We start from the raw sequence: 18446 nt of genomic DNA on the forward strand, positions 1-18446 counted from the left end.
ATCGCTGTCATCAACCTCCGTCCTACACCCGGTCACCTGGTGCTGTGTATTTGGAACCCCTACTGACAGGCAGAGCGGTGACCAGAGGCGGCTTTAAGTCTCCGTGTGTTTTTCAGAGGGACTGTGCACACTCTTGAGTTCGAAAGGCCCCTTTTTGGTCTCCTGCGTTTTCCAGCCGGCTGGGATTGGAGGAGGCCAAACTGCTCGGATGCCCCAAAACACCTGTAGCGTAACTGGGTTTTGTTTCAGAGGGTCAGTGGAATAAGACTTCAGTAAGATTCCAAGCTGGTAGCCCTTGCAGAGGAAGGTGTCAGACAGGCTGGCTCAGGGCCAGCAGCAGAGGGGTTACACTGTCTTCATTATCAAGTGTCTTCTTGGGGAAATAAAAGTTAAAAATGGGAAATCTTGCTAAAACAAAGCATGCGTTTCCCAGTAGGAATGGCTGCCATGAAGGGCTTTCAAACATTCAGGATTCTGAAGATTCTACAACTTCAGACCACTGGACAAATTAACTATGTCATGAGAAAGGTAACTCAGGTAGAAGGAAAATAGTGGCAGAAAAAATTCCCGACTTGTTCCAAGTCCTGTGGAGCAAACGTGCAGTAAAGGTCATTGCCTTGTCCTCTTTCCACCACTACCTACAAAACCAAGGAGAAATACCTGCATAATTAGCATTCATCAGTGATTTGCCAAACCAGCCTAATACTTAAAAAATTCTGTACTGAGCTTTCACTTTTCACAGGATTTCTACTAGTATTGATCTGAGGGTATAGAATCATGATTATATATGTAGTGTAGTATAGGAATTGATCTGAGGGTATAGAATCACAATTATATATGTAGTGTGTAGTATAATTATGGAGAGCAACTCTTGCTCAGCTAGATAATTATGTGGAACGGCTTGTGAAGAAGAAGGGGAGTCTTTTTGTTTTTCCTTAGCAAAGGGATTATTTCTGAAGGCCTTGTACTATCTCGAGGAGAAGATAAAAGAGTGAGAACTCTAAGATGGAATAATGTCCATCCTGTTACCTCCTTATTAAAGAAAACAGGTGGCTGATAAAGGATGCGAATTGTGTTCGTAGATCTCGTTACTGGAGGAAAGCGGATAGTTAACAAGGCCATAAATTAGTTCAGACTGATAAGAACACTGCAAGCTTGCAAGATCAGCACATTCCAGGCGAGAGATGAAAAGTACATCATGAGGAGGACTCGGGGCCTTCCTCCCAAGGACCACCGAAGACCCTTGCCCACAATTTTTGGAAGAAACTGCGCAATCGCAAAGGACTGATAAGCTAATTAGCATAAGAAGCGAGAGTAGGCGGGTTTAGGTAATGAATATGTATAGGCATTAATTGAATATTCATTGTTTCATTGTATAAATATGGGACGGTTTTGTTACTCTAGGTGTGCACGTCTGTGGTGGAGCGATCCCCCGTGCATCTGCGCGCAATAAACATACCTACTTTATAACTTCCGAGTTATAGAGTCTATTTCCATATGTCAGTATAGCCACACTGGCTGAAATGACTGGGGTTTTTTTCTTCCTTACTGGTATGTTTTAACAACCCTCGCTTTAGATGTATTTATAATAGTATAACACAGTTTATAACTTAGGTTATAAATCAATCGTGTCCTCCATAACTGTTTTGAAATACTACTGCAGCCAGGTCTTTGCTTGGGAGAACTGGTAATGCTTTGTACCTCACCGAAGCACAAACTCTGCCCCCTCATCCCTGCAAAGGTCGGCCGCTTGCTTTCATTTTCTCCCAGTGGCTCAGACCCAAGGGCACTCCCTCACTTTGGGCCTGCTACAACTCTCAGCAAGCATGAGGCTTCAAAAGGCTAAACTAATGTCTGACATGGATCAAACAAACTCCATTCTGGTCTGTGCAGGTGTCCCAGCAGCATGTTCTCTGGAGCACTTGAACATTTCAGTCTGGAGAAGAGAAGGCTGAGAGGAGACCTTACTCTACAGATGCCTGAGAGGAGGTTGTAGTGAGGCAGGGATTGGCCTCTTGTCCCTAATGACTAGTGACAGGACAAGGGGGAGTGGGTTCAAGTGGCGCCAGGGGAGGCTCAGATTGGATATTAGGAAAAATTTCTTCACCGAAAGAATTGTGAAGCATTTATACTGACCTTGGTAATGCACATTCCAAATTATGTCTCTTATTCTTGGCTAAGAAAACAAAAAATATAAGAGAAAATTTTAAGGGTCCATTTTAATTAATGCTGTGGTACCACATGTTCCTCATTTAAACCATGTTGTTACATGTCTATGGCAATTCATATAACTGGACCACCTCCAGGAGCCTTTATGGTTAAAGCAGAATAAACCTTTCATGATAGAACAGGCAAACTATTTAATGGTCTGCTCCTAATTTCTTGCTGTCCTGTTCTCCCTACTCCAGTCAGAACTGATGCTGTCTGAAGCTGATGGAGAGAGACAAGGAGGAACAGCACTTTCTCAGACTGAGAGTTGATGATGCAAAAAAGCACGTGTGCTAATGTTGCCATGTTGCCTGGAACACTTTTTATTTATTGATTGCCATTGTAGTTTTCTAATTAGGTAGAAGAGGAAGCTACAGAGCTTTTACTTTCATGTTTGATTTTAATTCATTAGTCTTTCATCTGCCAGATGGGTCTTGCCCCTCGTAGTATCCCCTTTGGTGCCTTTGACAGCTTCAAAAAGGAGCACTAGCTTGTGGTCCTGGTCCATTCACTCTGGTATGTGCCAAAGCAGACAGGTTGCCAGACCATGAATTTTGTTGGCTCTAGAACTGAGGTCACAGATAAAGATGGCCAGAAAACATAGTGAACCCCAGGGAACACAGAAAGATACCTAACAGAGATAGATAAAGGAAAAATAAGGTAGATAAGAATACATCTTGTGCAGGGGCTGCAGACATGAGATCCAGAAGTAAGGGTGTCAGAGGAAAAAGAGCAACAAGTAGAACAAATACATCTGTGATCAGCTGAGTTAATAAAGCCAGTTTTCCCAGAGGGTTGTTTCTTTCCTCCCTAAAATGACTCCAGAATCATTCTTAATCACTGAGGTACCCCAGAGAAGAGGGAGATGCTTCATGTGCACTTGGCCAGCTGACTGGTGCCACACAGTCCAGCAGTTTGGCCTGCCTTGGGGTTGGTTTTTTTTGGTGAGGCCTCTCTCATCTACCCAGCTGTTGATCTTCATGAAGTGTGTCCAGACGTGTGTGTTATTCTGCCAAATCTGCTTGAAACTGGATATTTGCATAAAACTCTTTTCCCTAAAAAGTGTGTGGTTGGAGATGATGCCACGCTCCAAGTGCTGTTACCGGGCCCAGGAGCGCTCCGTGTGCTGTGTTCCTTAGGCCAGCTGAGAAGAGGCTGTGTTGGAAGGAGCAAAGTTAAGCACCCCCCAGGTTACGCTGCTTCTGGTGCTGTACTCTGTATGAGGGTGCAGATAGACAGCTGGATGATAGCACGATAACCAACGTGCAAAAATGGGAATGCTGAGTTGCAAAGTGGGAGTAAGAAGCTGGAGTGACTGCGTTAACACAGCGAACGTTAACATGAAGAGGTTGACAGCTGGACTTCACATTCCCCACCTAGCTGCTTTTAAGGGCATCTGGTCTCCTAGAAGCAGAGAGAGCCAGACACATTTTGCAGCATGCCCTCACCAGCTTACACTTTTTTTGTCCTCTGTTACTGCCAGTCAGCTGTTCTTAGCATTTTCCACACATTATATTAATGAATGCTACGTTTTCCAATTTCATGCTGTGCTAGGCAGCTAGATAAGAAGGCAGTGTTGGACAGGCCCTAGGCCAGAAGAAATCTGAATATGATTTTTAAGTGGAGAAAGAGGCTGGGGTTTTTTTTTTTGTTTCCTCACAGTGGCTATACCATTTTCTTAACCAGCCTCCCAGACAAAGGCAGTGGCTGGGGAGTTAAGGCAAGGGCTGAATGCAGTCCAAAACATGTGGTAACTAAGCAGCAGGGCTTGAAACACTTTCCTGAAAGACAACAGAGAGATGCACCTCGTCTTTTTCTTCCAAGGACACAGCTCCCATTGAACCATTTTCCTAGAAAAAGAAGTTACCATCTTCAGGAAAAGGATTTTTTTTTTCAGGGTATGTTATGTTTTGTGTCTTATTTTCAAGCTGGTAGTAAGTGTCAAGAAATGGCATAGAGTGGAGTGGGGGAGCTGTCTCTGACAGCTGTGATTTAATCCTGCATAGAGGGGGAGGTAGGACAACTAGGGAGTAAATAGTCTATATCAGACCCAAGAAAAGTTGAATATAGGGATGTTGCATTTGTTTCTGTTTGTATTTCTGGGACTGATGCCATTATTTACATATTTATGACATGTTACTACTCTTTTTCCTAGCTTAGGGCCAAAACTCACAGTCCTTACTCAGCTCTAAAAATTCACTGAAGTCAATGGGATGATTTTTATGACTAGAAGTTTAATATTGGGCCTAAAAGCTGGATGCATGCAAAGAAAATGTTTCTTGTGTGAAAGCAAACATGTCTTACAAACTCTGGAAGGAAGGATATTCCCCCTCACTAATGGCAGAGGACAGAGGACATTCAGCCATCCTTACCCATAGCTTTTACTATGGGAAGGACAGCTGCCACCAAATAGTGTCTTAGCATGAGCAAGATTAAAGGGCTGGCTCAATTCTGAAACCAATTCTTTAAGATTTTACCTAAAACCTAGATGAAGTAGCTAAATCAAAGTGAAAAGTGGCAACAGCAGCTAAAGAATTCACATTTAACTCTTTTCACTATGGCCTTCTTTACACATTCCTTGGTGATTTTGTATTATCAGACACTAGTTTGATCCAAACACCTCGGCTTGCCTCAGCTGGTGTCACAACTTCAACATCCATTGGAGGACAGATTTTCAAAGGATGCAAGGAGTGCTGCTGAAAAGAAATGAATTTAATCTGTTTTACTGCTGAAAGTCACCTTGAGAAGCACAGACTGCTGTTTGTGCACTCAGACTGGGACAAAGCAAACACTTTTCAGCTTGCATAAATAGATGCATGCTGTGAAATACAGGAATAAGTTTATTGTCTCCTCTGGACCTCATTTTAAAAATTGCTTTTAAGCAAAAAGATTCACGTGAAGAAAATAATCTGTTCTCTAGACCAGTGCTTCAAAAAGACTCCTGATATTTCTGTGATAAGGAGCTGTTGCATTAGGCAGGTATGTAGATCTGTGCATTAGGATGTGCTGCAGTGAGTGTCGCCCTGACAGCAGACCTCTGCCTGTGGGAGGTTTGGGAGGGGATGGAAGGCTGCACAATCAAGGGTATTTGTCAAGTCATTTTTTTGTATTTATGACAAAATACTAAAACCATTTTTTATAGTTACTGGCATACTCAGTGATAACTGGAGATGCAAGCAGTCTTCTTTTTCAGGTAACAAATTGCCTATACTCAGACATGATTTTAGGTCACAGAATCACAGAATCTTAGGGGTTGGAAAGGATGTCGAGAGATCATCAGGTCCAACCCCCCTGCCAAAGCAGCTCCCTAGGGCATGTGACACAGGTAGGCGTCCAGACAGGGCTTGAATATCTCCAGAGAAGGAGACTCCACACCCCCCTGGGCAGCCTGTCCCAGGGCTCTGTCACCCTCACTGGGAAAAGGTTCTTCCGTATGTTGGTACAGAACTTCCTGTGCTCCAACTTGCAGCCATTGCCCCTTGTCCTGTCCCCACAGACCACTGAGAAGAAGCTGGACATTTCCCCCTGTGTCCCACACTTGAGATATTTATCAACATTAATAAGGTCCCCCCTTAGTCTTCTTTTTTTCAAGGCTGAACAGCCCCAGCTCACTCAGCCTTTCCTCACAGGGGAGATGCTCCAGGCCCTTAATCATCTTCATAGCCCTTCTCTGGACCCTCTCCAGGAGATCCCTGTCATTTTTATACCAGGGAGCCCAGAACTGGACACAATAATCCAGGTGGGGCCTGACCAGGGCAGAGTTGCATGCGAAGTTGAGGGAGAACAATAACTGGGATCTGAAGGAGAAGCATGAGAGACAGGGCGTCAGATCAGAAGGACTGAGAAAGATGATAGGGAAGGGGAGGTGAGACCTCCCCTCTTGGGAAGCAAGATGAGGTATTGATTAGGCCTGACCAGGGCAGAGCAGAGGGGGAGTATCACCTCCTTTGACCTTTTGGCCACACTCCTTTTGATGCAGCCCAGGATGTGAGGTCACATCTCCTGAAAACACTAGTTTATAGTAGCATGAACTGGTATTTTGATCTTCAGTTTTATAATCAACTTCATATCATTTAATCCACTGACACATTAATGAATTCCCCTACATACAGTGATGTCTCCTGTATTATTCAAAGCAGGTTTTTCCAGGCTTCACACGGAAAGTAATTCCTCAGCTTCACTGTTAGTGTAAAAAAAACATAAACAGTTTCTTTCTTACAGCCTGCTGACATAACTGTTTTCCTCTGGGGTATTCGAGTTCTAGGGAATAATGGAACCAGTGTTTACAGCTGCAGTGCTCTAAGCAGGACCTGTATATTTCTTTGACCAGGTATTTTATTTTATATCCAGGGTATATTTCTGCTTCACTCTTCCCCTTCACACTTTGTCTGATTTTAAATTGGAAACATTCGTTTTTTTGTAGATGAAAACTAGAATGAAAGAGAGGGGCAAGAAGATACCAGAAGAACTGTCCTCATATGTCTCTACAGATCTTCCTCCTGGCTTTACTCCCAGGTAATATACTGTGACGCCAGTACTGGTGGGAACAGGGAAGTTTGTGTCAACTAGTTTTTCAGGGAAGACACAAAAAGGTGTCTCAAGGTAGATGTGGCCAAGGCACAATGGGAGAGAGATGGAGGAGGCATATGACCAGAACTGGCACCCTGCCACACAGTGTGAGCAGAGGGAGGCAAGTGGGAAGGTGACAGTGTCCTACAGCTAACTCTGATGCCATGAGCTGTAGTACCTAATGTTCGTTTCTGCTGTCAACATTTCATGAGTGTAATATATTTCACAGACAAGCCTTGAGCAGCTAGTTAAAGAATGCCACACAGTAGCCTTGTCCTACTGTTTTGGCATGGACTGAGCAGCACATTGCCAGGTGCAGAGCTCTGTGCATTTCATGAAGTTCCTGTCTGCTGACTAATGTACTGGGAGCCAGTATTCATGGTATTCCTCTGGGGTGTGACTCCTCTGGATTTATCCTCTGGATAAATGGGATTTAAATTCAGGTTTCATCACATTTGCTTTAAAGCGATATTTTTGTTTGAAGGACAAACCTTGTTTTGCTTAACTTGCTTTTGAATTGCAGAAATTTACTTCAGGTGGTTTGAGTCTATGAACACCTTTGGGTGCACTCAAAGAGTGGAAGAAACTACCATTGAAACTGGAGGGGGTAACTGTGTGGTTACAGCTAAACTTGTGTATCTGTATAGAGGCTTGAGGACTAAAATATTTTTGGTAGATTTTATCTGTATTTTAGATTTTAAAACTCCTAAAACTTGTTAATAAATTTTCCATATTGGCAGTCCTCTAATTAAACTGTTTTAGTTTAAAACAAAGATGTTCCTCTCATAACTGTGGAAGATCAGAGTACCCAAACTGCAAAAAACCCCAACCAAAACTCAGCACAAAATAGGGTGTGTGGAATCAGCAGTTACTGGAGAAGACTTCATTAGTTCATTACACCTCAAAGTTTCTAAAAGCACTTAGTCTGTCACATGTAAGAAAGCAAAGTTTTGGTTTTATTTTGATTACGATTTTCTGAGCCAAGAGAAAATAATTTTACATGTGAGAGAAGAAATCAATCAGCATGTTACATTACATTACATTGCATTGCATTGCATTGCATTACATCACATCACATCACATCACATCACATCACATCACATCACATCACATCACATCACATCACATCACATCACATCACATCACACTGCACTTCAGCAGGCACAGTCCAAAGCATACACTGCCAGCACAGAGACTCCCTGGTTTGGAAGTGACTGCACTAACTCTCCCTGTGCTGCTCTGCACAGGTATTTCTGAGCTTGATCAAGGAGTGTCTTCCTTGGGAGGAAATGTGGCTCAGTCTCAACTGTGAAAGGGAGCACTGCCAGCCTGTCCACATATGTTTCAGGCAGCAAAGCTAACAGGTCCCTTTTCTGTGTTCTTCAGTGGTTACTGATGATACAACTTTTTGTCTCCTCAGCCTGAATGAAGGTAGGAGTGCTGTCTGTCCAGGTGAGCATACAGAAAGGCATGAAGATGTTTTCTTAAGTGATGATATAGCAAGAAAAAAAAGCAACCCAGTTTTGCCAAAAGTGTCTCGTCGTTCCCGGTGTAAAACCACTATGGTGGACACAAACCCAAAGGTCTCTCAGATCTCTTTGACCCCACAGGCAGATAAAGACTCACCACTGAACATGTTGCATGAGAATGTGGCTGCCAACATGCTACAGGAACTTGGAGAGAAGTTGGATCTCCTTGCTAGGTGTGAGACTGGCTTCCCTCGGGGACTTGTAAATGTGCTAACCCGCAGCTGGAGCCAACTCACTAAAGGGACTGATTATGGTAGATGGCACCAGAAGTCACTAGCTTACAGAAGTGTGAGATCCAGAAGCAGCCAAGCCTCTGAGAAGCTTAGGTGTAGTGCTCCAGGGTCCAAATGTACAGAGTGTGAAATCCCTGCCATCAGAAGAGAACGAAACAAGAAAAGCTTTGCTCTGCCAGCCTGCACTACAAAGGCAAAAAGAAAACCTGAAGAGACATCAAACATACCTGTAGGAAGGAAAGGTAAGGTCGTGCTGTGTAACTGTGCAGTGTTGTAATGTTTGGCTGCAGAAGGGAAGAAAGCACTTTATGTTAAGACCACATTAGCTGTGGGCTGGGTAGGCCAGTGTGCTCCAGTAGCTTGTTATGCAGCAGGTCTCTGCAAAGCATTGTTTTAGGACATGATGAAATAGCTTTGCAGCTGAAGCAAGAGGTACAAACACTTAGAAGAACAAAGCCGGTGAAACTGGGCAACGTTTCAAACCATTTATCAAAGCATTTTTAGTGTCCTCTTTCAAGGTGAGTGATAGAGTCATAACATATTGCACCAGGAGAAATCATTTGCATCCAGAGCATTTCATTCAGCAAGTGTCAGTAATCCTCTGTGCAGAGCCATAGGCTGGGGTCAAGCATGTTCCAGCTCTCCTGGTGCCTCTGCAGTCTTCTTGTTTAAAAAGACCCAACGAACTTTATGTTTTTGAAAGCTGCCTCAACCTTGCATGTGTGACCATAAGCATTGCACTGTGCTTGTTTTCTGTCTAGCTCCTGTTCTGCAAAGTGATGCTGGTCAGTCACCTGTCACAACCAGCCCCTCGCTCTCATCCAGCGGTGGTGAGGAAGGAGGTGAGTGTGGCAGGCAGCTCGGCTGGATGGCTGGTGCTTAGCAGAGGTGGGTGGAATTGTGCAGTGCTTGGACAGCTGATCTGAAAGCCTGAATTAACTAGAGGATGGATTAGCAGGAGAAGGGAGTAATTGTTAAGTCATACCACCCCCCCCCCCTTCTTTTTGCATACAGTGTTCATAAATACCCAGTCGTCTGATTATCTCTAATCTCCCACCAAGGTTTTCTACATAGCAGCTGCAGGCCAACTTTGTTTTAAACCTGACCCTACTGGAAACCATCTGACCACATATATTTGACTTAATAACTTTAACTTTGAATGGGAGCACTAACTGAAAAATTCTTCACAAGGCATTATACCAGTTCTGCCAAAGATGTGGACAGATTTGATGATCTGAAGGGAAGGATTGCTTACTCTGCACCTCTTGTTGGATTTCTTTAAGAACATTGCCATGTGGAAGAGGAAAGAAAAAGAAAAAAATGCATTTGTGCATTGTCTTCCTAATCCTGGCCATGAAGTTGGTCAGGTGCCACCAGGACTGCAGAACTGAAATTCCTTGCCTGATGAAGGTTAAAAGTGCTGCAGAGACACCTGGCATCCTAAGCATGGAGAAATAGCTCCATAAACAAATACATGGGCAGTGAAAGGATTTACACCCTCTTCTGCTGCTTTGTGAAAACATGGCATCCAGCTTCTTCTGGCTGTAGCAAAGCCACAAGACTTCTGAAATGCTCTGCTGTAGACTTGCATGCTCTTGGTGTCTCTGACCTATTAAGTTTGCATGAGTATCGATTCGACCTTTAGCTCTCATGCTTACAGGCAGCCTCTTTATTCTTCTGTGTCAGTGATCTCCAGATCATGCACACTTCCCCTTGGCACTCCACCAGTGGGTATGCCAGGGCACTGTATAGCCAGGCAGCTGCTGGGACTTTTCCTCATCACAGATCAACATCTGAAGGGTCAAGACAACTAGCCTCCCCTGAACCACCCCTATCCTTTCCCACCTCGTGGGAGCTCCCATTTGCTTGGCCTATCATCAGAGGCTTATTTTTGTCTGGTGAAGGGAATGCATTTCTGTGGCTGCAGTTCTAATTCACTGAGCTCTTGTTTCTGACTAACTTGCTTTTCAGTTTGTTCATAGTGAAGTAGTAAATCTAGGGAAACTGAGCTTCCATGCATTAATTTTAACTCTTGCTTGGCCCATTCTCCAGCAGTCTGTGTCTGTAGCCATTCCTTATCACTTCACTGGGACTTTCACATCAGGTAACCTGATGCCTTGAATGAATAGAGATCACACCCTGACCATTCATCTTGGGTGTTCCCACTGTTTTAGAGAATCGAGTGAGAATAACTGAGAATCTCCAGAAGTTAAGGAAATTGTTCCTCCGCGCTCCCCTGGAGCTTCTGACATCAGCCACAAATGCTGCAGATGGGAACTCAGTAAAATATACCTGCCATGGTGCAGCTGCAACCACAGAGACCTTACAGAAATGTGTGCTGGAAGATCTCAGTGCCCTTGCCACCCAAACTGATGCATGGCTTAATTTTCCAAGTACTTCTCCAGATTGCTGCTGAGAATAATTAAAGAGTCTACATTACCTGCATTATTTCTCCGCAGCAATCATGGGCTGTAGACCAATCAAACAGTGGCTGTGACTGAGGTAGGAAGTCATATGAAGTCCTAACCTAGAATTTATCTGAATAATCCATATTTCTGGATGACCATCCTCTTTATGGACATAATTTTCTGGTTTTCAGTTCAAGGCATGTACAATGCACATTCCCTCCTTCTCCCATTGTATTGTTCAAGGCAAAGAATCTGTTTAATCTGTTTAAGAAGGCAGTTCCAAAAGCTTCAGCACTTTGCATTCATATGAATGAACCTTACTTCCTATTGACAGGAGCCATAGAACAGGACTGACATTAACATCAATCTTTACTTATGCAGATCATGCTAATTTCTCATTCTGTTTCTCTAGGTTTGGTTTTCCAATTTTCTGACTCAACTTCTGAAGATATCTACCAGAAGCTGCCTTATGTGTGGACACCAGAGAGGCTAGAACAAATTAAACCCCAAATGTAATAAACTGATTTTTTTATGTCCATAAGCAAATTTGGCTTAAATGGCTATGTTTTCATGCTGGGAAATACAGATTATCAGAGACCACTTAACCAAACCAACACACTAGTCTGGAGAGTGTTAATTGCTTTGAAAACTAGAGTTCTGCTTAACATTTGGAAGAGAAATGTAGACCTTTATTTTAGCTGCTGGTAATGGAAGGGAAGAATTATCTCAACAGAGGTGTTTTCAGGGATTGGTGGTGAGACAACATTTTCTGATTATGATTAACCTGCAGATAAACTTTCCAATAATTGTGAAGAACTGTTTGAGTATCTTTTGCAAAAGAAACCATGGTTCATGAAAACCCTTTTGCATGTAGGTAATTTGCTGCTATCTGTAGGCTGTTGCCTTGCCAGAGCAAGGCCTGAAAAGAAGATTGCTGTAACATATTGTGGCCAGAACCAGGTCTTTAAACTCCTCCCTGCTGCTTATGCTTAAGCCTTCTATCTTTATGTAGCATGAGATAGCCTTAGCCCCTGCAGGCTCCCTGTAGAGAACTGGCCCTATGTTTAAAGTGCATGGTAGCTTCCAAACAGGCCAGCCGTGCACTGAGTACCAGCTATAGTGCTAGAAGAGTATCAAGGGGTGCAGGAGGTGTCAGAAATAGTTAAGATTTACTCTGCCTGATCAATTCTCTGAGGAGGAGGAGGAAGTGCTGGAATTTATAAAGCAGGGTAGGTTTAAATGAAAAAAAAAAATCTTTGCTGGTAACTAATTATCAGCATTAATTACTTACAAGGACAGTTATTAAAGTTAACCTGTGTAATTTTGTGTCTACAGCACGGTTGCTGAATTTCACCTGTTACATATCCTGCTATTTAACTGACAGCTCCTGTGCACTGGCAAATTTCTCAGTATATTCAGATTTTCAGTATATTCAGATTTTCAGATTTTCCTAGGTGAAAAAAATCATAGTTCATAATCATAGGGTCAGCAATGAGTGGCTGTGTAAAATCAAGCAGTTTCCAGCATTCAGGAGTGTATATGCTAACACGTGTTCTACATTGTGCAACATAGTACACTGGCATATTGCTCATTGTGGGATGGGTTATTTTCACTGCTTTATTCCTTGGGGAACAGAGTAGCCCAAAGCCCAGAGGAACTGATGCTGCAGGAAAACCTGTCCTTTGGTTTTGTTGTTTGCAAACACATTATGGAGCGATTGTAGGTCTGCCTCCAATAGCTGTGTAATGTGTTTGCAAAGCCAAGAGAAAGAAAAGCAACTAAAAAGCTTAATATGGAGGATTACACTGGAAACATTGTATTTTCTGATTATTATTTAAATGTGTGCTGTTGTTTTCCCACCCATGAGACATATCATGTCTTAGAAGTACCTGTTTTAGAGAACACTCTTAAATATATCTGTCATTTATCCTCCTGAATGCTGGGTTTTGGTATACCCTAGGCTGCAGTTGTTAAGAACTGGATAGAGCTTGTTCAAACACTGAGGATATCTCTGGTTGTCTCGGTGCAACTATTCTGGGATCTAACATACTACTGTTCCCAACAGCTCTGCAGTCAGATGATTTAATGATCTAGTTGAAGACAACATTTAGGCCACAATTAGGGTCTCCCCACAAACAAGGTGTTCCCTTTCACAGGACCTGAGCATGCTTGCAGGATTTTCAAACCCCTTTGACCCATCAAGTTGGAAGTAAAATGCTGCTTCTCATATTGCAGTACCCTGAGGCTGCTACCAGGTTCCTGTGCCAGTGCTATGAGAGTTGGCTCAGTGTTCTTGAGTATTTGTGCTTAGCCTGGTCAGCAGAAAGTTCATATTGAACAATGTCCCAGGCAGAACTGAAACTGCAAGAAATACTGGCTTGAAGACAAAAATATTCATTTGATTTCTAACAGCTGATGCTTTACATAATTAGCTTTCCTCAAAATTGACCATTTTTTTTCTTTAATGGTTTTGCTTACCTAACACCACTGTGAGGACCTGCACAATTTTATAACCCCTTAAGGGCTAACAGATAAATGTATGGATACAGGCCCTCATGTATATACATGTAGCATCGTACACGTAGAATGTCTAATGGAAAAGGAGGTCAGCCAAAGGCCAGCAGGGCTAAATAGCAATCTTCTAGGTTTGGGTGAATTTAGCCAGCCTCAAACTCTCTCTGCTTCTTTCTCAGGATTAGTTACAGGACTGAAATAGATATAAATTCGGCTGTTTGGAAAAGAAATTTTAAAGTATTCAAATATTGGTGTTTTTTTCAGATGGATGAAGAAACAATAGCAATGAAGAATAGCATAATAGATCTATGGAATGCAGGATGGTGAAGGTGAAAAAAATCAGGTAGACAGACTTTCAACTTTCAAAGTTGATGACTGTTCCCCACAGTCAAAGGATCTCTGCTATGTACATATGGAGAGAGTTGGTGTAGTTAGCTTAACTTTACCTTACCTTGACTTACATGACCATGGGCAAGTTACACAAGCCCTTTCTATCTGAGAGTAATGTGTTAAGTAGTATTAATCATCAATGTTTACAAGCTCCTCAAGATTCTCATGTGAAAAACAATGTAGAAGAATGCAGAATCGTACCATTAGCTACAGAGAGGTCCTGATGAAAGTTTGTGGATGAAACAAAACAGACATCTGCCACTTCAGGCTGATGCTGCCTGGGGAGGGAATTGGACAATCAGGAGGTTCTTCTGCATGAAGTAGGAAGGTGAAGAAGAACATCTGGGCATGTTTTACTCATACTGCAGCTGAAGATACAAACGTAGTGACTTGCTAAGATAACTGCAAGTGTAGAATAGCTGAGGCTTTAAAGCAGAGATTTTCACTGTCACTCATGCTGACCATGCTGACCAGGAAGAAGTCTGAACCTCTACACTCAACTGCAACTCATGGGCTGAGTCCATTTGTCTGTAACAAGTTCAGCGTGTGATGGGCCTGATGTTTGTGAGGCTGCCTGAATTCCCAGCTACATTGGTAACCTTGACTATTTCTGTCTTAGCTCAGAAGCTCTCAAGTCAAGGTAGGTTTTCTGCTTAGGTCACACTTCATTGTAAATTAATGGAAGTCTTGGCAAGAACTAATCAGAGGTGTAATTTTTTTCCCCCTTTCAGGGAAGAGCAGACATCCAGGCTGAAGAAAGTGGGGGTTGACAAACCGATTATTCTCCGGCATTATGGTGATCACAGAGAAGCAGCTTTCTCCAAGACATGGAAGGTACAGGCTGGGATGACTGTCACACCAGACCTGACATATGGCAAACCTGAGATCCCAGGGGCCAGGAAAGCAGACACAGCACAGAGGAAACTGCACTATGGATTGAACGATGGCTCCTCTTTCATTTAATATCCTTTCTATTTACACAGCGTATGACAATTCTAACGAGTGTGAGGGGCAGTGGGAGAACCTTTACAGGGGGAAGACTCAGGCTTAATGTGTGCCTGAACAGCTTCCAAGACTCAGCTACATGAAAAAGAACAAGGCATCATTCTTTTGTTCGCTTCCTATCAGGCTGCATTTCTGTGGTACCCAATCTATAGCCAGGTGGTTGGATTAGAACAACACAGACCAGTAAGTGTCAGTTGGGTGAACATGCCTCAGAAGGAAATATTCCAGAATGAAAAATGTAGTTATAAGTTGATGGTGTCAAACTGCAATCCATTTAGAGTATAGCCTTTATCAGTCAAACTGGATTAGAAACAATCAACTCTGTCACAGGGAAAACCACTAAAGATACTGTGCTTCACAAATGTATTTCTGATTCATATGTTGCTCCTGCAAAGGTCACTTTTGGTCTGTACCAGTCATGTTAGCTTAGTCAGGTGGCTGGATTTTGTATTGAGAGCTCTGCCCGTTCTCCATCCCTCCCAACCCACTTATTTAAGGAACGACTTGATGGGATTAGTAGCTTCAGTTACCTGTATGGACCTGGTCCCAGGTTATAGAGCTGATAGAGAGGGTTACTGCCCATAGAAACCATAAAACCAGAGAACAGTAACAAGTTAACCCCTTGACTGTCATTTTAGCTATCCTTCTGAATATATTGCTGTTTGCCAAAGCTGCTGCAGTCTCCCATGTGGGGGTTTCTACACCAACATATTTAGCCCTTCTCCAGACCATTCAATAGTTGGAACATTCACCCCTTTTGGACATGGTAGCATATGCCTTCCTAACAGGTAAGTGCATGCACTATGAGCTGCAAATTGAAGTGGAGAGCATGAAGCTAAACAAGGATGCAAGCAAAGTTCAAAACCATAAATGATGTAAGATGATAAGTTGTGCAACACATTTTTCTCCCCTGCAGTTTAGAGTCATATCTTAGTTTGGTATCGAACAGTGGGTTGGGTTTATTTTGGTTCACTGTGTTTCATATGCCCTCTTCACTCAATGTAAGTAGAGCCAGGCACAGTCTTTGGTGACCAGACTTTTGATCAGACAAACTGTCCATGGAGTGTTTGAAATTGGAGGAGATTGGCATCTACATGTGTGGGGAGATGAAAACTGCCACTTCCGTCTTGTTTGCAGGCACCTGGAGGTGCAGGAACCTGGAGGTGCAGGAACCTGTCCCCTCTACAAGTCCCCTCTAAGAGTCAAATACCACCATTTTTTCACACAGCCCAAAAGCACTATGTTATCTAAATTGCTCAGCTAGACAGAAAGCACTTTGACAATTGAATCTCCCATTTGTGAAGCCAATGCTGTGAGGACAGAATGCATGTTGGCTTATCAGAAAACTTACACATACAAAAGAGACAACAAGCAATTGGGACCCAGCCTTCTGGCAGCCTTGAATGCTTGGCCTGAGCTGCAGATGGATATTCCCCATGACAAAATGCAGACACCCTCTTGCCCCCTCCACCCCTGCCACTTCTGAACGCTTCACAATGTGGTGCATTTTACACGTCATAAAAAAAGTTGATCAAATACTACTTTTTCTATGCAATGTTCAATCACCATTATGATTTTCTATATTAAAAATAAGTGCCATAACATTATGGAGAAATTTGAGCTACTGACCTAATCTGGAATAATTGACACAAAGAAAGAACTTGGTTCTTAAAGATGCTTTCTGCCTGGCCACCACCAAGTTTTTGCAGAGTTGTTTGGTTCCTCACACTATTTAAAAGTGTCTGAGCAACTTCTCCCAGTCCCTTCCAGCTCCTTTTTCTACAGTCTGTTTTTAATAAAGATGGAAATTCACTAGATCTTATTTAGATGCATGTTTTAAGACAAGTATTGAAATACACTTAAAAAAATAGTGCTCATGGTTTCACATTTTCATCCTGATTCTACTTCTTTTGCTGTGTTTCATTTATTCTCCCAGGTTGGTGTTACACCATCTTGCTAAGACAGTTGCAAGGATTTGTTTGGATACTTAGGCTTCTATACAGCTTTCATAGAATTACAGAATCACAGAATTACAAGGTTGGAAAAGACCTTTATGATCATAAAGTCCAACCGTTCCTGTCCTACACTAAACCATATCCCTAACGACCTCATTTACCCCTTTTTTAAACACATCCAGGGAAGGTGACTCAACCCCCTCCCTGGGCAGCCTGTTCCAGGCCCTGACAACTCTTTCAGTGAAAAATTTTTTCCTAACATCTAATCTAAACCTGCCCTGGTGCAGCTTAGTGCCCTTTCCCCATGTTCTATCTCCTGTCACCTGGCTGAAGAGACCAACCTGGCTGAAGATACCACCATTCCTTTTGTGGATGGCTCCCCTATCTAAAGGGGCATGGATTGGCCTGTCACTAAAACCTTTCTAACAAAAGCTGTGGGATAAACACTGATATTCTCAATATCCTCTGTGTCCATTTCAAGTACAGTTTTAAAGAGATGATCCCTACCTGTAGAAAGCAAAGAAGGAGGTGATTTCATCAAATTTCAGGCCCACCAGAGTGTATAAATTGAACATCAACATTTCTCCCCTGGATAACGTTACTATACAATCACAGAGTCATAGAATCATAGAATGGTCTGGGTTGGAAGGGACCCCAAGGATCACAGAGTTCCAACTCCCCTGCCACAGGCAGGGACACCAACCTCCAGGCCTGGAGCTACTATCTGTTTATATCTCTATGTGTAGTTCTCTGCACCTTTACATGATATGAACAAACGCTGTTGTTGATTCCTCATTACAGCATGGTCTTTTCATTGGTTTTCCTCTTTTTTAATGCTCCTTTTGTGATTTAGTACTCAAAACAGCTGGGATCAAAATTTCATGCTCTGAAGAGAGGAACAATAGCTAAAAATGAGGGATGCATCAACTTGCAGCCACCTTCATTTTTAAAGAAGTCAGTTCATTGGCTTACCATCCTGAATGAGCTCTTGGGATTGGGGAACTATGTTTTATTGGAGCTGTGCAGAGAAGGATTGTTCTGCTCTTGTATAAAAGAAGTTTAATGCCCTCAAAGCTAGTGGAAGGAGCTGGCCCTTGTTTATTAAAAAAAAGGTATTAAAAAGCCCTCTTAATTCTAAATTAGGATATGAAATCAGTGAAGCAAATTTACCTACACTAGCCAACCTTACACTATGGCAAAGTAACCAAAAAATACATAGAAAATACGAAGTGGAAGCATTAAATCTCAGGGTTCCTGGTGCTTCTTGCTTTGTCCTTGTTAATATTTGTTTTTGGTATATTTGTTTTTCAAAACCCAGGAGAAATGCAAGAAAAACATATTTTTAATTAAAGATTTGGTTGCTGTATTTAGATAAATTTTGAGAAAACCCAGCAAACCCATGACTATCCTTGCTACTCTAAACAATAAACCCCCAAATTCTCAAACCCCCTGTGTCCTGGGAAGATGATCAATGCACAGAATCCACTTTAAAAACCTTTTGATGGTCTGAGGCCCTTTTCTACATAATTCAAAATCTATGTTTTTCTGCAGTCACCAAGTGTTATCTGCTTATGGGGAAACAAAAGAAGCATCGGTATATATATCATTAGTAGTAAATATTAAGGATAGAGACAT

The sequence above is a fragment of the Gallinula chloropus genome, assembly GCF_964237585.1.
Source record: "Gallinula chloropus genome assembly, chromosome: 1".
NCBI classification, from domain to species: domain Eukaryota; kingdom Metazoa; phylum Chordata; class Aves; order Gruiformes; family Rallidae; genus Gallinula; species Gallinula chloropus.